At 45.7% G+C, this 22,076-nt stretch overlaps 1 protein-coding gene across 3 annotated transcripts in view; it reads left to right on the top strand.

The window, feature by feature from the left end:
- Positions 1-1,468: 1,468 nt before the first annotated feature.
- LOC149322248 (monocarboxylate transporter 4) overlaps positions 1,469-22,076 on the top strand; it is a 34,055-nt gene continuing 13,447 nt past the window's right edge. Inside the window, exon 1 of one of the 3 annotated variants that reach the window (XM_089537791.1) lies at positions 1,469-1,489. The gene's annotated coding sequence lies outside the window, so the exon portion shown is untranslated. Of the gene's footprint in view, positions 1,490-11,027; positions 11,162-20,009; positions 20,030-22,076 lie in introns of those variants that run through there. The other 2 variants (XM_089537782.1, XM_089537802.1) reach the window with 2 other exon arrangements.

The following is a 22,076-nucleotide window of genomic DNA, read 5'->3' as shown; positions in this document are numbered from 1 at the left end:
GTCAGGGGTTTCCCATCACTCCTATAGAAGGATTGGCAGAGCTCTGGTCTATTCCAAGGGGAAGGAGGGAACTAGGCCTGATGTCAGAGTAGGCTTTAATCTGAATTTTATAAGAGCTATCCAAGGTGCTGAATGCTTTTCTCAAATTGTTTTGATCAAACTTGGAAAGAGCCTTCATTCTCTCCATCCCCAATCCTGACTGTTTTGACCCAGTCCTTTGGTCTTGCATGGCTTCCCTGGTTCTGATCTAGTTCCCAGATCTCTCCCTGGTCTAGTTGGTCCAGGGTGACTAGGTGTCCTCACTGCAGAGGAGGACAAGGCACTGCAAAATGTAGGGCATTCCCAAACAAAAGCTAAAAACACTCATAGAAAGATAAACTCATGCTTCTTGGTCCTATTCAAAATAGAAGACATAATGGAGTTCCTCTTGGACAGAAGATGGAAATGGAGGACATGTCCTGGAAAAGAAGGATGGCTGGTCCCCTTGTTGGTCTGATCCACCTCCTTAGATTCCCAGCATCTCAGCCCAGCCCAGCCCAGGACTCCCTGGGAATTGCATCTGCTCATCAGCTCTTGCCACCCAAGCTGGATTCCCTCCTTTAAAATATGAGTATGTGTGTGGCATGAAAGTTAGAATCCTACAAGCCATTGTATTCTCTCTTTCCATGTATGGATGTGAGAGCTGGACAGTTAAGGAGGAGGATAGGAAGAAAACCCATTCCTGTGAGCTGTGGTGCTGGAGAGGAGTGCTGAGGATCCCATGGAGAGCAGCCAAAAGGATAGACAAATGGGTCCTAGAGCCGATCAAGCTGGAAGCCCCCCTGGAAGCCAAGATGACTAGGCTGAGGAGGCTGTGTGTGTGTGTGTGGGGGGGGGGGTTTTGAGTGTTGGACTCTGGAGACTGGAGGACTGTTTTAAATGGTAGTGTTTAATACAAATGTTTTTACAAATGAAGCAATAATAATGATGATAATGTTTATTCATACCCCGCCTCTCCTATAAGGTTGAGGCGGCTTACAACAGTATTGAAAAGCATTAAAAGACTAGAAAACACGATACCCCACAACCCCCCCCCCCCATCATCACCAATAAACCAGACAATAGAGCACAACAACAGAAAGAGACAGCCAGGGTTAGGAGCCCCCTTCCCTCGGCCATGGAAGCCCCCCGGGCGGCCTTGGCAGGTAAGTCACACTCTCTCAGCCTCAGAGCAGAAACCTGGCCATGAAAAGCCATGATGGGGTCTCGGTCAGTCGGGGAGGCTGGGCCACAAGGGCGCCCATTGCCCAGCAGGAGCCCCCGCCCGGTGGGAGGCGCTAGGTAGGAAGACCGCCTGGCCCTCTCCCTCCCTGGCTCTGCTGGCTGCCCTGCTCTTCTTCTGCCTGCTCTGCTCCGGACGGACGGACGGACCGAAGGGCTGCCAGCGCCGCTGGGGAGCCACAGGGGCCTCGGAGGAGGAGGAGGAGGATCCCCTCTGCCTGCCTGCCAGGTGAGGGAGGGAGGGAGGGAGGGAGGGAGGAGTGCGTGGGCAGGCAGGGGGTGCTCGGGAGGGGCCCTCTGCCCGAAGTGGTGCCCCGAGCACGGCAGCCTCTCCTTCTCCTGCCGGGGAAGTCAGGAGCGGGGCCCAGAAGGCGGTCTCTTTCCAGGGGGCCTCCGGCTCTCCTTGGGCTCGCCCTCCATCTCCAGGGCCTCCTTCGGGAGCCTCGAGGTTTCGGGGAGGGCTTGGAGCTCCTCTTTGGCCGGCCCTCCCTTTTCCTCCCATGGCCTCCATCCTGGACTCCAGATGCAGGCCCCTTTCTCACAAGAGGGCTTGGAGCTCCTGGCCTCCATTCTCCGGGGGCGCCCTCCACTCCCAGCCTGGCTCTTGGCAAGAGTCCTATGGCCGTCTCCCCCTTTGCCCCCTCCTCCTCCTCCTCCTCGGGTCACGCTCTCTCAGCCTCGCCCTCCTGCCAGGGCTGGAGGGGCCCTCTGGGGCTGGCTGCCTTTGGACCTCCGGAGCCCCGGCTTCCCCTCAGTCTTGATCCGGAGACTCTCCTCCCTCAAAGAGCAGCTTCGGAAAAGGAGCTGCCAGCCTCGGCTTCATTCCTCCTGCCCCCCGCGTCCTCCTTTTCCCGGACGCGTCCTGGGTCTTTCCTCCTCTTTTCCCCGGAGATGCCCTCCATCTCAGCCTTCTCTGCAGGAGGAAGTCCCCAAATGTTTTCCCTTTTGAGCCTGACTAAGATTAGAAGCATGGATTGATAGTTAGATGTTAGTGTTTGCAGGTTTTCTTTGGGCAGGCCCTCCATTTTTCTCGAGCGTCCTCCATTTCTACGGTGGGGATGAAAGACAAAACAGCCACCCAACATTTCCCCGGAGAGACATAGGCCGGCCTTTGCCCTCCCCCCGCCCCGGTCTCCCTGCTCCCTTTCGCCCTCCCTCCCGAGCCAGTCTGCCAGTCTCCCGGGGGCTCTTGCGAGAGCAGCTGGCCCTGGGCCCCCTCCCTCCCTGCCTGCCTGCCTGCCTGCCTTCCCGGGGAGGCCTGTCAGTCCCCCGAGGCAGCTGTGGGCATCAGGGCCAGGCAGAGCTGGTCGGAACCGGACCTCCGTCCATGTTCACTTTTAGGCATCCTTGACCAACAAGGCTGCATCCACACCGCAGAAATAACCTGGTCTGGCACCACTTTGAGTGCCATGGCTCCATGCTCTGGGATTCTGGGGATTGTAGTTTGTTGTGGCACCAATCCCCAGAATCCCAGAGCATGGAGCCATGGCACTCAAAGTGGTGTCAAACCGGATTGTTTCTACAGTGTGGATGTGACTGGCAAAGAGGAGTTTGGGCTAAACAAAACTCTGTCCTAGTTCCCTGTATCTCTTTCCCATTTCCTCCATGGATTTGAATGCCAGCTCTCCGCTTTGTCTGCCTGGGCATCCTGAGGCTGAAAAGGCTCCTTCTGTCCCTTTAAACATGAAAACAAGGCCTTAGCGAGCGAGGCTCAGGGGCAGGGGCTTGGCAGACAGGGCCTGGGTCTTCCTCACACCAATCCCTGCTTTCAGGGCTTCAGGGGATAAAGAGACTGGCTCTCTAAGGAGATCGAGGGATCATCCAGCTCTCCCCTCCCCACCAGTTTCCCTGGGATATAAATTCTGGGGCGGCATTCCCCAGGGATGGAAGGAAAGAGGCTGGGACTCAGGCAGTCTTTCTTGGAGGTCTTGGCTGTAGAAGGGTCCAATGTGACATGGCTATTGGGTGTGTGTGTCCTTCAAGTTGTCTGTCTTTATGGCAACCCCATGCGTTTCCTAGGGTTTTCTTAGGCAAAGAATCCTCAGAGGTGGCTTTGTCAGTTCCTTCCTTTGAAATATAGAGTGCTATATGTCTCTCATCCAAGTACTAACTAGGCCTGACCCTGCTCAGTCCTTAGCCACACCATATGACTAAAACTGAATGTTCAAAGGCAAAGTATTGGAGTCTGCTTGCCATTACCTGGAAGTCACATCCAGGAGGTACAATCCAACCCCTAAACTCCAGATTGAGGTGGGTGGATTGCACTTACTCAGTGAGGAGGAGAAAGCAACTTTGCTCACAGACAGTCACCTTTACTATTACTTCTAGGGTGGACTATTGGCAGTTGAAAAGGTCCTCTGCCTCAGATTTCTTTTTGTGGCATCTACTCTTACCTCTCCACCACTTCCACTCATCATTGGTGCCTTGATCCAAAGTTATTAACTCAGGTTGTTGTTGTCGTTGCTTCACATACAATTGCAGCTATGGTCAGCTCTCAGAATTTGGCTTTTCTCTCTCGATCTGCTTCTGTACATAGTTTGGGCCTGGTTGCCCCCTCCAGCCAATGCTTAGATGCTGGTTGCTGACCTCATTTAATCCAATGTTTTTTGACACATCTAGGACATTTGCTTGGATCTGAAATACTGTTGCGGGCATAGGCTTTGTAAACAAATGGGCATAATTAATACTTTGGATTTCCTCCTTATTTAGCTGGTTCCTTGTTTTGGTATGTTAAAAAGAATGTCCCAAAATACTAATTTTAAAAAGCTTGTATTTGGGTCTGGTTATTTGTCTGTTGTTACTCTTTGGCTGTTTCCCCCATCTTGTCTGGAATTGTGAGATTTATGCCTCTCTGACATTTTAACTGTATATTAAAGCTAACAGTCAGTCTGAAGCTACATCCTCCTGTGTATAATTACTTAGAGACCCCACACACTTCTTCTTTCCAAACATGATTGGCCCATGTATTAAGGAGAGGCCAGCTCAAATTGGTGGGGTAAGCTCCCCATATGCACTTGGATCTTGAACTACCAGTATTTCCAAATGTGTGTGTATCAATTATTTGGGGGGCTGAAAAGGAGCACTATGAAGATCTGAGGTAAAGCATAATTTAGAGGCATGGATTAACACAAATTATGATGTTACGAAATGTATACAGATATTAAACATCAGTAATTTCTTATGATTGCCCATTCTCTATAATAAGAGCAAAGAGCAATAGCAATGACAGAGAATCAAAACTAAAACTAGACCACCATGTAATGTTACAGATTAATATGGAAGCAGGCTACTGCTTTGCTTTCATTTTGATTGCATCTGGAAGAGTCTAATGCCTGTTACTTGCTGAGTTTTGGATTCTAATGTAGCTCCTTGACATAGACATACCCTCTGTCTGAAGGGTAAATTCTCAGAATATATATCAGCATAGCGTATGACAGCCTAAAGTGCAGCTCTAGACAGAGCACTGACAGTTAAATGACACCCTCACTCAACAGATCTCCTCTCGGGGTATTCGGTTCTCCCCATGACTTGGTTTCTTCTGAGCATGCAAACATTTGTGCACGTGAGCAATTTGAGCCTCATAAGCTGCACAATGTGCCAGTAAATTCAGAGTGATCATCATGTCGGCCCTTACTCATCAGCGTGAATGTGTGTAGGACCAGAGCAGTGGTCTGAAACTATTACATTGCCTTCTTATTGTCTAATTACAGCTCCAGGGATTCCATTGTTAATCTCCAGAGTAAAAAAAAAAAGCATAAGATTTTAATATCATTAACTCTATAGCCATGATGATGTAGTAGCAGACTCTATTTTACTTTTCAGATCCAACAAAGCACAACTGGCTAAATAAGGAATGGCTTTTTAGCTAATCTGATGCATCTGCACACTCACTGCTAGCAGTCATTGACGGGAACTCTTGTAAATGTGCAGTAAATTGTGTGTGTGTGTGTGTGTGTGCGCGCGCGCGCGTTTGTGCAGGCAATTATTCATGAAACTAGAGAAGAGGATTCAGAGAGTATTTCAGATACAGGGTGGATTTGAAGTTCTTGTCTTGGCTGATGGGCATAATCACAAGGTTTCTGGTATAAAACACCCGCTCAGAAATAGTAGAGGATTGATCTTGCTGCTGCTGCTGCTACTGTTTTAACTGTGTATGTGTGTGTGTTGTTCTGGTTAGTTCTTTCCCACTTTTCTTTCAGCTCAGGGCATGTATCCCTGCACATGTTCTTGAACTACAGCTTCCATCAACTCGAGTCAGTATAATGAAGGATAATGGGAGCTGTCTTATGGAAACAGAAATGTTCATTAAAAAGGGCTGCTGGATGAAGTTTTAAATTACTAGAAAAATATGGAGGTCAGATTAGTACATGGATGGGAGACTGCCAATTAATACTGGGTGCTGTAGACTGTATTTCAGAGGAAGGAACAGGCAAAACCACCTGTGAGGATTCCTTCCCTAAGAAAACCCTATGAAATTCATGGGATCGCCATAAATTGACAGATGATTTGAAGGCAGAGAGAGAGAGGCTTTTAATTTCACACTTGCATCCTTTTACTTAAAGGCTGAAGAAGTATCATAGTAGTAGTATTAGTAGTAATAATAATAATAATATTTAATAATATTTATTTACTTATACCCCGCTCTTCAGCCAAGGCTAGCAGTAGTGGAGGTGATATCCAAAAATGGATTGGTTTTCCAGCTATCAGTCCTTTCCCCCCCTTATCTGCTAGGTGACTTAGAGTGCATCTATACTGCAGGATTAATGGAGTTTGACATCACTTTAAATTCAATGCTATAGAATTCTGGGAGTTGTAGTTTTGTGAGATATTTAGTCTTCTCTGTCAGAGAGCTCTGATGCCATAGCAAACTACAAATCCCAGGATTGCATAGGATGGAGCGATAACAGTTAAAGCAATATCAAACTGCATTAATTTTGCAGTGTGGCAGAAACTGGCAAGTCTTCAGTTGAAGGGATTTCCAGAGTGTGAGGAGAACAGCTGCTGATAATGCTTCTCTGACTTTGTGCTAAAGGTTTAAACCTTGGCTCTGATCTACCTACATACCACCTATGATCTAAATTCCCAAGTGTTGTATTTTCTGGGGGAGTGGAGGTTCTTCTAAGAACAACAACAACAAGTGATCTTTCTGAGGTGAGGTTTCCAAAGTCTGGGCACTGTTACTGAGCAGGCACCTCTATGCAGTTAACCACCCCATCGCACTGCAGAGGATGTGGGAACCAGATGACTTTCCAGTCCTTTCTTAGCATCTGTCTTTCTGTCTTCCACTGTAAAGGAGTTATTAAATCACATATACATATACTACCTTTTCCAAGCTTTGTACAAATGGAATCTGCATTAGCACTTTAAGAAACACATCCACTGTGCAGTAAAGCTAGGGAATATATTCTTGATGCTAATAAAGAGGAGATGGAAAAGATTTGCATAAGTTGAAGAAAAGTGCAATGAGACAGGTCCATAGCAGAGAAGATAATGGGAAACTGCATGCTTGTTTCATAAGGACAAGAGAGATGCTGAAAGAAGACAAAAATGACCAAAGGTGATTGTGCAGCCTTAGGGAGCATTAATGTACCTGAAGTTAAACAGCAAACATCACTAGTAGCAGAGGCAAAGATTTGCACAAAGAGGCATAATGACAGAGGAAGGCTAAGCCCTGGCCTGAGCACAGCTGTCTGTAAAAAGCTAGTATTATGTCTCTGTGGGAGAGGAATCAAATGTCTATGACCCTGTCTGCATGAGCCAAATAAAATGGCCTCCCCTGTCTGTCCTCTCAGCAGGGGAGACCAGCTGATGCAGGGCAAAATCCCTGAGTCTGGCATGAAGGGTCCAGACAACATCCAGGTCATCCAGTGCCAAACCTGGGTCCCCAGTTGCTCCAGTCTTCATGGCAGCTCTTTCCATTCTGAAAATGGGCAGCTGTTCGCATGGGTGTCCCACTCTGCCACCCGCTGCATCCGCCACCACTGTGGGTCTCTCACTCTGAAGTCAGAATGAAATGCTCAGCCATGTGATCAAGACTGGGCACCTAAACTCAGGAATGAGTGACTCACCCCCACTGCCATGGTCACCAGAGCAAGTTTGCCCTTGTGAAGAGCCACCTGGCATTAGAATGGAGGCCTAAGGTAATGGAGGGGGGGGGGGGGGAGAACAAGGCTACTCTGGGACCAGGATACTCTGGGCTGCTCCTGGAGTCTCCTGACCAGTGCAGACAGTGCCTTTATTCTTAATAGACTTCAGAACTATATTAGTGCAGTTCTGAAAAGTTGTAGTGGAAGGATGGCTTTGCTTATCAGCATGGGTAGTACATGAACGAGCAAATAATGTGCCTAAGTGAATGTCAGACAGAGTTTAGAATCACGCTAGAGGGGAGAGTCCAGAGTCATACAATGGACTTGAAGTGGTCAGATGTCAACTTTAAATACCATCTCAGCATGGGGCAAACCATATATTCTAGCACATATCACAGGCTTATTGTTTAAATATAAATTGTTACCATGTGCTTGTGCAATTATCTGAGTCTAATTCTAAGGAAACCAGAACACTCAGTAGTATAACCACGCCCTTTGGGGCTTCATTGTACTGAGAATCATACTGTTGAAGGCTTGCAAGAGGCTTTGATAATATATTATCAGTACAACTCTTTTATAGGAAAGTAAGACTCTGCCCAAATTAAGGCAACAATCTCAATTCACTAAATAATGCTGTACAAAACTGAGAATATACCTTCTGTTCCTGTACTCCCTCCTCAAGCTTTCTTTTCCTCCTTCCTCTTTCTACAATCAGTTTCTAGGAAAATACTGTAGTTGACTAAACTATAGTTTCCCATGATTCTTGAAACAGTGCTGCTTTTGGACTAGAAAATCTTTTCATGGGGTCTCATTAGGATTGACAAAATTTTTATGCAAAGTATGAACAACTGTGGAGAAAGTGGCAACCTTTCCTGGTTCCTTGCTACAAATGTATTGCTTCTGAATTATGATGGTTAACTGTTGTGATAGTTTAACTTTCCTGTTTAAATCTTCCAAATTCAAAGCACTATGGAACTCTAAACTAAAAACAAACAAGCAAACATTCTCTTTAATCTGAAGATTTTTCAGCATATTTATCAGTTATATTAAGTGCCCTTTTGAATCCTATTTGGAAATTTGTCAATCCAATTAAAGGAACAGAGGAACAGAGCTGCACCATATGCAGTGGTATTTTTTGGCCTCTTTTTAATAGAGGCTCATGCTATAAGCCTGGACACTTGGGGCTATTTCACACTATACAAAGATAGCACTATGATTCCACTTTAACTGGCATGGCTTCTTCCTATGGAATTCTGGGATTGGAAGTTTAGGAAGGAGTCTTTTAGAATTCCCAGTCAAAGATTTCCTCTGGCACCTCTGGCCTGGCAATCCCAGGATTGAACTGGAGACAGTCATGACCATTAAAGTGCAATTACAGTGCTATCCTTGTGCAGTGTGAAAGGACCCAAAGGGTCTATATGTGGGGCATACGTTCTATACATAATGCCAGGGAGCAGAGTTATGGGGTGCAGCCCATTCATCTCTCTTGTATTATTATACTCTGACCTATAGGCCCAAAAAGGGCCGGAGCAATCGATGCCAGTGCCAGGAAAAGAGATTCCACCTCAACATTAGGAGGAACTTCCTGACAGTAAGTCCTGTTTGAAAGTGGAACAAACTCCCTTGGAGTGTAGTGGAGTCTCCTTCCTTGGAGGTCTTTAAGCAGAGGCTGGATGGCCATCTGTCGGGGATGCTTTGATTTGGATTTCCTGCATGGCAGAGGGTTGGACTAGATGGCCCTTGTGGTCTCTTCCAACTCTATGATTCTATCATCTTTTAGGAGTGGTTTAGTTGTGTATTCCTATATGGTGTTGGACTTTGTAGCCCTGCCGACTTAAAGATTATCTGATTTTATGAACACATGTACCTAGTTACAAACTTGATTGTGATGTATTTGACTTTTTTAATTTGCTTAATCCATCAGAAAATAAGGTGGTAAAATCTTAATTTGCAAAGAAATTTCAGGTGATATAAGTTGGCTGGCTTCTTGCTGGCCTTATGAATTAGTGTAATTTAAAAATCCAAAAATTGGGAAGTATAATTGATTTCGAATCTACATTAAATATATAGAATTCTGTAAGAAAGCCATCTGGATCAGGCAATTTGTTCATTTCCAAGCTACACCTTTTTCTCAAACTGTCCTAATTAAATCTCTGAGATTTCCTTTGTGGAAGGCAAGAAAAATATCTAAACTAGTTGAAATGTTTTAAAGTGTAGGGTGGGACACTCAAGACAGTCCAATATTAAATTCAAAATTAAACTTACAAGGGATCCCAAATGTCACAAAAATTCATGAACATTGTAGTCGAAGAATAGAGATTACTCACATCCTGGCTAGGTGATTTCAGGAACTGTACTCCTAAGAAATAATGGCCTGTTACAGACGGCCAAAATAATGCTGCTTGGGGTCTCTTTGGAGGTATGCTATTTAAATGATGCATGGGTCCTAAGAGTCCGGAGGTCGCGCCAAAGCCACACTCCATTCCTAAGCACTGGAGGGCAGCTTTGGTGCAGCTTCCGGATTCTTAGGATGCATGCATCATTTAAATAGCATACCTCCAAAGAGTCCCAAAGAAGCTTTATTTTGGCAGTCTGTAACAGGCCAATGCTTCTTAATTCCAGAGAAGAATTAGCCTCTTTACTTTCATCCACAGTTTCCCCTCCTTCTCTTTCATTCAACATCAGTGGTGGGAATCATGTCGCTCTTTATGCAATCTGAAGGTGAACCTATGAAACGAATTGAACTATTTACAGATGAGTCCCTTTAGTTTTTATTGTGTCCTGTCCTCCCTACTTTTCTCAAATGGCCTCCACTCCTGCTGTGCCCAGTCCTCCTCCTTTGCCACAAGGTCACCCTGGCTTTGGCACATCCCCTTTGGCCAAGTAAGGTTAAGAGGTGATATGATAGCCCTGTTTAAATATTTGAAGTGATGCCATACTGAGGAGGGAGCAATCTTGTTTTCTGCTGCTCCAGAGAACAGGACCCGGAACAATGGATGCAAGCTAAAGGAAAAGAGATCCCACTTCAACATTAGGAGGAACTTCCTGACAGCAAGGGCTGTTCGACAGTGGAACAAACTTCCTTTGAGTGTAGTGGAGTCTCCTTCCTTAGAAGTCTTTAAACAGAGGCTGGATGGCCATCTGTCAGGGATGCTTTGATGGAGAGTTCCTGCATGGCAGGGGGTTGGACTAGATGGCCCTTGTGATCTCTTCCAACTCTACGATTCTATGATTCTAAGGCAGGCATAGTATTATCTTGCAATGAGGCTGAGGAGGGGTTTGCCTTTGCCATCCTTTGAGGCTGAGAGAGTGTGGTTTGTGTGGGTTTCCATGGCTGAGCCAGGATTCGAACCCTGGGTTGCAGCGTATTAGACAAAGACCTTGACTATGAAAGAGGCTTGCTCTAGCAGTAGCAACCATAACCAAGGGTGCACTCTTACAAAATAAATAGCCTCTGTTTCCTGATGGTGTGCTGCCAGGCCAGGAAGAGGAAACTGAAGGTTTGGTGTGTGCGTGCGGGTGTTTTCCCCCTTTCCCTTGTTCCCCCGGCTGCTTTGCATGCTCCCCCTCTTCTTCTTCTTCTTGCTCCCCTCCTTGGGGAGGGAGGGCAGAGAGAGCTGGCTTCCTTTTCTGGAGGCAGGAGGCCTGGGCCTGGGTCAGGTGGTGTCTTCTGGGTTCCATTGTCTGGGGAGAGATGGGGATGATGCCCAGCCTTGAGGAGTGAGTCAAGCTTCCCTCGGATGCCTCGTCCCTCCTTCCTTGTTCCTGGCTCAGTTTCTAAGGCAACACACTTCTGGAGGCTGCCTTTGGCAGAGGTAAGGCTGCTCCACGCGCTTCTCTGGGAAGAGGACATCTTTGGAGGGGATAATTGGGGAGGCCAGGGCATCTTTCTTTCTTTCTTTCTTTCTTTCTTTCTTTCTTTTTGCAGATGGCCGAGGTGTTCATTGCAACCACCAAGTTTGGGCCAACTCTGGGGAAGGCGCCAAACTAGAACCTCTGTGTGTGTGTGAGAGAGAGAGAGAGAGAGAGAGGATGCTACTGATGCTTTCTGCTTTTTAACTCTGAGGTGTGTGACTAGTCCATGAGGTTGGTGTGAGACAGTGCTTTAAAAGGTGATGTTTTGGCCACCTTTTCCCGGGAAGAAGGGAAGGAAAATGGAGGAAGTTGCTTTAAGTGATGGCTTGATTTCATTTGCATGCGCCGCCTTTCTCCCAGGAAGGGCCCAAGGCGGCTCACAATTTTTTAAAAATTGCAATAAGAATTGAAAACAGTTGAAAATCATCTCTTGGAAAGACTAGATGGGGGAAAGAACTCTGCCTTCAAGTCTTTCCCATCACCACCATTTTCAGGAGTGTTTCAAAGTCTGCTTTTCATCCAGGCTGGGGGGGGGGGGGTCCTTGGTGTTTTCTAGTCACGGTTGTTGTTGTTGTTGTTGTTGTTGTTGTTGTTGTGTGCCTTCAAGTCGCTTCCGACTTAGGGAGTCCATAAAGCTGTTCTATCAACAACAGGATCAATGTATCCTTCTCGGGATGCATCCACCCTGGAGACATAACCCGGTTTGGTACCACAACAAACTCCCAGAGTTCCATAGCCTTGAGCCAGACAGAGAGTTACAGCGGAAGCCAAGCGGGTCATGTCTCCAGTGCGGATGCCGCTGAGCCTCCAAGTCCCCCCTTCACCGCCTGAGGCTCCGCGGTTCGAAAGCAGCCGGCGCCGGGCGGCAGTTTGGGTCCGGTTTCTCGCCGGGTTCCATGGAACGGCGTCCCTTTGGGCGAAGCGCGGGCCGGGCCAAGGCGCCCTCCTTTCCCCGGCCTCTCCCCGGGAGGATCCCCAAAGCCCTGGGCGCCGCCGAGAAGCGTGAGTGGTTGATGTCTGTGCCTTTTGAGCTAGCTGCCCAGGCTCCTCCATCCCAGCCCCCGCTTGAGCACGGCCCTCTTCGACATTGGGAGGAGTGCGGTGGGTTTAGGTGCCTGGCTTGGGAGGGACCCTGCTGGTTCTGGGTGGGAAGGGAAGGAAGGCAGGCCAGGCTGAGCAGGCCTCCTCCATTCCCAGCCTTCTGCCCGGGGGAGGGGGGGGAGCACCCCCAAGAAGCCCCCCTTTAGGTTGGGAGGGTCGTGCTTTCTTCAGAGCCAGAGAAGGGTCTGTTCATGACGGAGGAATGGAAGGAAAGGAGGGCTTCTTTCTCTCCCTTCAGCCGGTGGGCGAGAAGGGGCCAGAGGAGGCCCTAGCTTGCCTAGGGACCCCCAGGGCCCCGAGTCCTGGACTGGGGCTCTGGAGTCCCCCTCTCGGCCTCCGAGGAGGAGGAGGAGGAGGAGGAGGGCAAGGGCCAAGCCCTTCCGGGAGGCCCTCAGCCTGGATGATGGAGGAAGGGCCTGGGAGACTGACTGCAAGGAAGAAGGGGCTCCAGGCTCCTTCCTCAGGTGCATTTGCTGGCATCGAAGCCAGCCCAGGAAAGTTCCTGCTGCCAACCTCTTTCTTTCAGTCAGACTCAGAGGGGGATGCTAGCTCTCTCTCTCTGCATAGGGATCCCAGAGACTGACACGGCCATGCCTTTGAGTTCTACCAGCCTGAAGGCTCCTCAGAAATGAAGGCGGCGGGGATGGTCTTTGAAAGGGTTTAAAACCCCCCAAATCTGCCCAAACTCTTGCCCGCGGCCCCCTGCAAAGCTAAAGAGGGCAAGGCCACTTCCCAGAATACCCCATAGCCTTGAGCCATGGCAGCTAAAAGGGGGCTGCAACGGGATGATTCCCCCAGTGAGGATGCTGCTGCCCCAGAGAGCCCGCCAGGTGAGGCCACGTGTCTTCCTTTCCCCTTCCTCCCTGCCTGTCCGGTGCCCTTCGCAGGAGGAGGAGGAGGAGGAGGGCTGGGTGGGGAAAGCCCTCCTCCTCCTCTGGTCACGTCCTCCACGTCTGCCTGCGAGAGGCGTCCCCGCGTGCTCCGGCTTCTAGGGATGGCGCTTGCCCAGGGAGGGAGCGAGGGAGGAAGTGAGGAAGGAAGCCTGCCTTCTTGGAAGACCCCCCCACACACACACACACGATCCCCACCTGCCCGAGGTCCCTGGGAAGCAGGCGCCGGATCCTCCTCCTCCTCCTCCTCCTCCGCCTTGGTGCAAGAGAGCAGCAGAGAGCCTGCCGCCTTGCTTGGCCCAAGGGCACTACCTGCCCCAGCCAGGCTGACCTCCTGGGGCAAAGGGGGCAAGAGTGGGGGGCCTTCCAGAAAAGGAGGGAGGACGCCACACCATCCAAGCTAAAAACACTCATCCGTGAATAGTTCCATTCCTGCTCAGAAAGGAGGGCCTTTTGGGATCCCTCCTGATCGAAATGGAGGACATGCCCTGGAAAAGGAGGCTGGCCGGCCACCCCACAACTCCCCCACTTCTGGATCTTTTTCGTTTTGCTACTTTCCCTCCAGCCGGCACCTTTTCTCAGGATGGATGAGAGGCTTCCGAGGCACCCCTCTGCTCAGGTCTTCTTGCAAAGGCTTCTTTGATCGACTCTAGAGCAAGAGCAAATACATTTCTATGCCACTTATCAGTGCACCTAAGCACCCCCTCAACACTTTACAAAGCGTACGCTAATTGCCCCCAACAAGCTGGGTACTCCTTTTAGCCACCTCCTTGGAAGGATGCAAGCCTGAGTCAAGCTTTCGCTGGTATTGACCTCACAACCTTATGGTTTGTGAGTGTATTCACCTGTAATGTGCCTTCTTCCTCTTTTTCAACTGCCTTCCCATTTAGCAAGTGTTGATGTTGCCAGTGAAAACTGGAGAGGGCTCCTGTACTCTTCAGGGTTGTGTAGAAGAGGAAATGTAAATAGGCTTCTTTCCAAGCAACCAGGTAACAAGCAACACCTGTTGAAATTCCCCCCTGTGCTCTAAATCACACTGGACAGGAGCCGTCTCCAGTTTTCACCCTAGCAACCCTGCACTACCATGTTTTCCAATGGGTTGTGCTGGCTCCTGATGTCAATATGTTGTGTGCCTTCAAGTCTTCCCAACTTATGGCACCTCTAAGGCAAAACTTTCACTGGGTTTTCTTGGGAAGCTTTGTTCAGAGGAGATGTGCCATTGCCTTCTCCTGAAGCTGAGAACATGTGGTTTGTCCAAGGTCACCCACTGGGTTTCCATGGCTGAGCAGGAATCAAACCCTGGTCTTCGGAGTTGTCATGCAGTACTAAAGCACTATACCATGCTGGCTTTCCTGATCCAGCCCCAGTTTAATCATGTGGGTATTTTGTATACCCTGGTCTGGCAGATGTATAGTGCTTGCTCCACTCCTCATTCATGTCACCTTTCATGACTTCTAACACTCTTCTATCCAGCAGAACCAGAAGTAGAGTAATAACATTTTAAAATGGCTCCTGCCTATTGTTCCTGTTATTGGACTTTTCTTTCGTGCCAGTAGCATACTGGTCACTAGAGAACACAGGGCTTACATAACCTTTCTTGCTTTTAAATGATCGCTGTCACTGCCTCATTGCATAATGATACCACAGCTCCACAAAATAAAAAGGAGAGATCAGTGTGGGATAGTTGATTGAATGCCGGACTTGTTGAGGGATGTGGGTTTAAATTTCTGCTGGATGGTAATGCTCTTTTGGTGACCTTGGGCAGTAGACTGTACAGTGGAGGGAGAGAAAAAGTGCTGCTGTCCAAATTCTATGGCAGACAAGGTAGAATAGGGGAAAATAAATGATGCCTCTCACACTCCATTCCCAGCATTTTACAGTGGGTCTGTACTCTCTGTATGTTTGCCTCAAGGAAGTTCCATGGATCTCAGTGGGATTTAGAAACCCCTATGGAATTTCAGATATACAACCGAGCACTAAAGCTAGAATCATCCAAGACATTATATTTCCTATCACCATGTGTGGATGTGAGAAATGGACAATGAAGAAAGCCAACAAAGAAAATGAACTCATTTGAGATGTGGTGCTGGAGAAGAGTGCTGAGGATAACGTTGACAGCCAAAAAGACAAAAAAATGGGTCCTTTAACAGGTCAAGCCTGAACTCTCCCTGGAAGCCAAGATGATCAAACTGAAGCTGTCCTATTTTGGCCACATCATGAGAAGGCATGACTCACTAGAAAAGACAAGAATGTGAGTAAAGGTCAAAGGCAGTAGAAAGAGAGGAAGACCACATGCCAGATGGGTAGACTCAAGCAGGGAGGTCACAGGCCTGAATTTACAGAACAGTGGAGGATAGGGAGTCTTGGAGATGTCTCATCCACAGTGTTGCCATGAGTCAGGGCCAGTTTGAGGGCAGTTAACAACAGCAACAATGGAATTTCTAGTTCTACTTTATTTTTTAAATTGTACTGTGTAATAGACATTCCAACAGTAAAGGTATTGAACTTAGTCATGTCTTGGAATCATTGTTTTTTCTAGATTACAGTAAGATCTCCTTAAACATGAAGGATACATTCCAAGACACACAGACATCTTTTGGATGACTGAAAAATGGATAGTACTGAACCCTATATTTTTATTACATTTTGGACTATGGTTGGAAACAACACTTCCTGTGGCTGGGAGGAGTACCCCATCCTCATCGGCTGCCCCACGAAGTGATCTGCTCCAACTTTCCTCTTGTCACTTCCTCACAACATCTGCCCCAGGCATACCATAGTATTGCACTGGAGGACCAAGAGATGCCCACAAACACTTCTGTTTTCTTGCTAGTGAATCCTGTATTTTGCCTATATTTTTGGATTGCGAAAGCCAACCCACAGATAAGGGGGTCTTACTCTACAGCTTCCAGAATCCTCCAGCTGGGAATTTTATCCACAAAAATAATTTTTGCAAGCTCTAGACTTGGTGAGGAATTATGGAAATCATTTCTTTATATTATTGTTGTGTGCTGCCAAGTCATTTCTGATTTATGGTGACCACTATTATAGGGTTTTCTTGGCAAGTTTCTTCAGAGGTGGTTTGCCATTTCCGTCCTCTGAGGCTAAGAGAGTGTGACTTGCCCAAGGTCACCCAGTGGGGATTTTTATGCTCAAGTGGGGAATCAAACTTGATCTCCAGATCATTGTCCAGTGCTCAAACCACTATACTATTCTGGCTCTCATATACGTCTTTGTGTAAAAGTGGCTGTGCTCTTCCACATGGTTTGGAAAAATCTCTCTTTGGTTCTTCCTAAATGTACAATCCTTCATTCTGATGGCAGAAGCTGTTTCTTCCATGGAAGGCACTGGGGAGAACTGTGAACATCACCCTCTGGTTCCAAATCCCAGTGGGGGTTTAGATTATCTTTGCTCAGTAAGAACTGGAGCCACATACCATACAGTTGTGCTCTCATCCAAAGTTTGCCTCTTATGTTTGCTGTTAAGTACTTAGTATGACAGACTCTGAATGGGGAGCAACAAGGGACATCAGAAAAAACATAGTTTTAGTTTTGGGCAAAATCAAGGGCCACATGTTGATACTTAAAAAAATTTTTTTCCTTCAATTAAATTCTCTTAGCAGCAGAGTTAGCCTTCATTGCAAAATGGCGTCAGTGTTCTTCCCCAAATGCCCACAAGGGAATTTACATTTCATTTAATGATGAAGTTTTAATATGTTTAATTAGATCCTATATTACTCAGATTAACTCACTTGCTCATATAGTGAGTGGCTTTAGGTAAGAAAGTATGTAGCAGAGAGAGAGCAAACAAGTTGATTTGAGGTGAAAGTTTTTTTTTATTTAAATGGGGAGGAGGTATGGAAAGAGAGATTGCTGCCAGATTGCAGGAATTTGGGAAATAATTCCTGCTTTTATCAAGCACAGAGGGTACTCATTGGAAAGAGGTGAATAGAGAGGGGAATAGAAGAGAAAGAGGGGAAAAGTTTGAAGGTAAATGAGTTAAAGGAAGAATGAGCTGACTATGAAAGTGGTGTTGAGGAAATAAGGAATGTTTTACATTTTAAAATGTCAACTTTGAAAGGAAGCAAAGTAGACTGAATACAGAAGGGACGTTTAATGGGAGTCTTTATAAAAAAAAAAGGATAAGGATGAGAGCAGAAAAAGAGCAGTGATCCAGAGGATGTATTTGATGCCAGTGGAACATTTCTCTATGTGCCACTCTGCCTCCATCTTTCCACCCCCTTTCAAATTTATATTTCACACCTCTGGCTGATACAAGAACCTTCATCAAGGTGGCCCATAACACCTCTAACTGCTATGCTACAACATATATTAGCTCTAAAAACAAAACAGTCATAACTATCAATAAGAGTAGCTTGAGTTATCTGGATACAACTAGCATAGAGCACCTCAGTGTTCCCTAACATAAAAGGCCTTTAATATTTTCCCTAAAAGTGCTGAAAACAAGTCAGGCAAAACTAAATAGGGAGCAAGGTTAGGACTGAGGAGGCTCTGCACCCAGTACTCCCCAGCCTCACATCTGAATGTCTGGGCACTAAAAGCAGTGTCTCCGCTCATGACTTCTCTTATGTATCTATCCCCTGAGGTATCCTGGATTCAGCCTGTTTAACTCTCTAAAGGTTATAAACATGGTTGGGAATTGTGAGGCATTCCAGATGGTTTTTTGTTTTGTTTTTGTACCATGTTCTGAAAAAGGACAGTTGCCATGTACCCTGCCAACCGCACCATAACTGAAGATGTGATGAATGTTAAAGGTACAGCATCTGCTATGTACATAGTGAACACTCTAGTAGTGGGGTTTCTAACTGAATTACAGTGAGGCAGAATGGCTGCAGGATAGGAATGGACAGCTGGCTGAGATAGGTGTATGCATGGATGGTTACAAGTTTCCATGGGAACTGAATGGCTTATCTCTTCCAATAAAATGGCCCTGTTTGAGAAGAAGGAATTTTTATAAAGGTCTCCTGGTAGAAGGTTGCCATGCTGTGTGAGAACCAACAGTCTTTGTTTGTCTTTAATAAAGCTGTCTAGAGGTCGTATCTATTTAGATACAGATATAGATACAGATCTGCTTTCCATGGAGAATATCAGTCCATATCAGATGATAAGTTTATTCCCTCTTGCAGCTCATGCAAACTAGTCTTGTTAAGATCACGGTGGGGAGTGCTTTGGACTAGATTCCATGAGCAACATACTGTAGCAATGAATTGCCCAACAGTTTAACTGCCAGGCAGACTGTGGCCTCATTCCCACTACATAATAAACCAGTTTGCAAGCAGATCTGAACTGGTTTAAATGGCCCTTGTTCACACTTGTGCCGATTCCCTGATGTGGTTTGTGAAGGGGGCCTCAGCGCTAACCCCATTAAAGTGCTTTTTCTGGATCTGCTGAATTACCTGTGTCTTTTGCAATGAGTCAATTCAGCGCTAGTGTGAATGAGCTGCAGATCTGAATCGGTTCCCTGTGGCACAGTCAGCCCTGTGATGCAACTCCATGTTGAACTGATTCATTGATGAATGTGAACGCGAAGTGGATTAAATTGAAACGGGTAAGGTTCGATTGCTGCTCGAATAGTGTGAATGTCTATTCGGCATTAAATCACTTCATTGATTTGACTCAAAAACCTGTTTATTCTGTAGTGGGAATGAGGCCTATGTGTGAGAAAACCACTGGTTTGTTTCTAGGAAAAGTGTGCTCCTATTTCAAACGGCTTCTCATAACAAAAGCAAGAGCTCAAGACAGTGGATTTAGAAATTTGTTAGTTAATACTTGCATTGTTCAGCTTCATGTGACTGCAAATGATGATGCAAAACTAATTTTCTTTTATAAGAGTAAATACATATTTCTGATTAGCGTTAAGCATTGATTTAACAATATGTCTGCCTGCTTGGTCATTTTGCAGATCAAAGTTGCATGAGTATAATGTTTTGGGTTGTAGAGGGATGGACCTCAGATAACCTTAATGTAAATTCACTAGCAAGAACTCCAAGGACAGGTTTTATAAGCATAGTATATAGGAAATGACACATCATTCAGTGAGAGCTGGAAGATGTTTTTCTTTGTAAATTGGGTAAGAATCTGAAGGATGTGGAAAAAGATAAGTTATGTTCTTGTTGCAACTGGAAATGTAAGCAAGCAAGCCCTTACATGTAACGACAATACAACTCCCAGTACAGTCAGCCCTCCTTATCCATTGATTTTTTATCCACAGATTCAATCATCCACAGCTTGAAAATATTCCAAAAAGTTTAAATTCCAGATAGCAAACTTTGATTTTACATTTAATATAAGGGATACCATTTTACTATGCCATTGTATTTAATGGGACTTGAGCATCCACAGATTTTATTATCCATGGGGGCCCCTGAAACCCCAGCAGATAACAACGGCCTACTGTATTTATAAAAATGTAGAGGTCAATCCCTCCATTGTTTTAGGAATCCAAGAGGCATTTTAGGGGTTCCAAAGCAGGTCTGGAAGGATTTTTTTTAAACAACCCATGCCCTTTTAAATCTACTTTCCAAAGGCCTCTGAATTTCAAAAGTGGTTTTTGCTTTGCAGTATGTGTATGTTGTTGTTGTTCTTTTGTTAAAGAGATAAATGTCCAATGTTTCCTTGGGAATGTGGAATTAGTGGTACCGTCCTTTGGATTTTCTATACAAACTGTTGCTTTTATGTTTATTTCATGGTCTGTGTGTAGTTCAGGCAGCTTTTTACTGCAACTGAAACTCCTCTAGCAGGCATCAAGAGATGATGAAAGAAAAGCCTTTGAATGCTTTCCTCTGAAAGAGCAGCTTCATGCAATAGATCTGCTGTGGTAGGTTCTGCCAGGTTTATTTCTGGACTTTGAAGGTGAAATTCTTTCTTCTAAGCTGTGCAGTGCTGGGTCTAAATGTCACAGAAAGTGCTCTAAATTGCCATGTATTCAGACCTCAGCCACCTAGACACAATGTTGGCTCCATGTCTGAATTCATATTCAGATCATTCAGAAGACATATGACAGAAGTGAAGCAAGAAATTAAAATTGCACATTGTAATATCCACAGTGTTTGTTACCATTTCATGAGAAACAGTTACCACTTGGCAATAGACGTATTATCACAATAGCAAGGGGGAAAGGGAGCCAGGGCTTGCAGGGTCCAAGTGCAGTATTTTTATTTATTTTATTAGCAAGGAGTATTATGTGCTCTGGCACGAAGACCTAGCTTCCCTTTTCACTCTGAGTTTAGCTATAACCCTCACAGTAGCTGGATAATTGGGTGAGATGGTTGTGGACTTTCCCAACAACAATATGGTTGGGAACTATTCCAGTTGTAGTGGAAACTTGGTATGCAATGGGCGAGTAAGATCTGTTAGGTATGCAAAAACAAAAACAAAAAAAAACTGCTTGCAATGATGAAACATATCAGAATTGGTTGATTTATGTGGCTTGACAAAACTGTTTGAACTTTCAGATACCATTTGGGAGTTTATGTAGCTTGTCATGATGAGCATCTGTCACAGCCCTATAAATAAGTGTTTTTAGTGCTTTTGTTTCTTGATGGGATACATGCAGGGACATGAACGTGCAGAAACCTGTCTTATGCCACATCAGCCTCTGTCCATCTAGTCCAGTATTGTGCAAACTGACCGGGACCAGATTTTCAGGGTTTCTAGCAAAAAAAGGGGTAGAACCTGGTCCTTTAAAGAGGAATGCCAGGACTGAAACAACAGACCGTCTGCAGGCAAAACAACTGTGTTGTCATTGAGCACAATCTGGGGACTGTCAGTGATTTTGCCATTAGTGATGAAGATTTGAGTGCATTCTCCAGGGTTACAAGCAAGATTTTTTCTTCTTTGGTCTCTCATGCAAGTATTTGCTAGATCTGATAGTACTTGGCTTCCTAAATCAGGTAAGATTTAGGGTATTCAGGGTGATATGATCATTCAAAAGAGAGGGTTAACATTTTACAGCAGAGAACAGGAACAATGGGTACAGAGGGCCTTTGAGCAGGTTCTTTATCAGAAGTACTCTTATTTAACAGGGTGTGTGTGTGTGTGTGTGTGTGTGTGTGTAAAATTATTATTATTTAATTTGGAGAAGATATCAACAAAACTACTAACCATCTCTAGTTACAGTATATCCACACACATTTTGCATATTTGCACATTTGTTTATCTGTAGATCAGAAGATAACTCTGACACATAGACCACATGAAAATAAATTGGATGTACAAGTATCCACTTGTATTATTTATCACTGAGAAGATAGTCTTTAAAAAAGCTGTGCCCTAACATATCTTGCATCACTGTCTCTTTCCTTATTCTGTAATCTTTGTTACAATTTATGCAAATCTTGCTCAACAGGGATTGTTCTTTCTGTTCTTTTCTACTCTGAAAGAATCACAGCTATATAATTAATTAAAATTATGGTAGAAATCCAGCTCTGCCTCCTCAAACAGACAACAGGTACCCTTCCCTTGCATGCATTTCCATTATTTGCTGTCAAGTCACCTTTGGATTATGGTAAACCTATGACTGAGAGACCTTCAAGAGCCCAGTCATCAACTGCCCTGCTTAGGTCTTGCAGCTTCCTTAATTGAATCAATCTATCCACAGTTCAGTCTTTCTCTTTTCCTACTTTAGCAAGCAATATTGTCATTTTCAGAGAGTCAGGTCATGTCTTGATATGTGCACAGAACAACAGCCTCAGTTTAGTCATGTTAGCTTCTAGTGAGAATTCAAGCCTGATTTGCTCTTTGACCCATTCATTTGTCTTTTTATTGGTTGAAGGTATTTGTGAAACAATGAGTACATGTTTTTTTCTTGTCAGCTTTCTTCATTGTCCAGCTTCCACAACTATACATAAAAATTGGAAATACTA

This window comes from Sceloporus occidentalis, unplaced genomic scaffold (assembly GCF_023333645.1).
Source record: "Sceloporus occidentalis isolate IW3139 unplaced genomic scaffold, rSceOcc1.0.p SCAF_1, whole genome shotgun sequence".
In the NCBI taxonomy this organism is placed as follows: Eukaryota; Metazoa; Chordata; class Lepidosauria; order Squamata; family Phrynosomatidae; genus Sceloporus; species Sceloporus occidentalis.
This window is presented reverse-complemented; position numbering and strand designations above follow the sequence as displayed.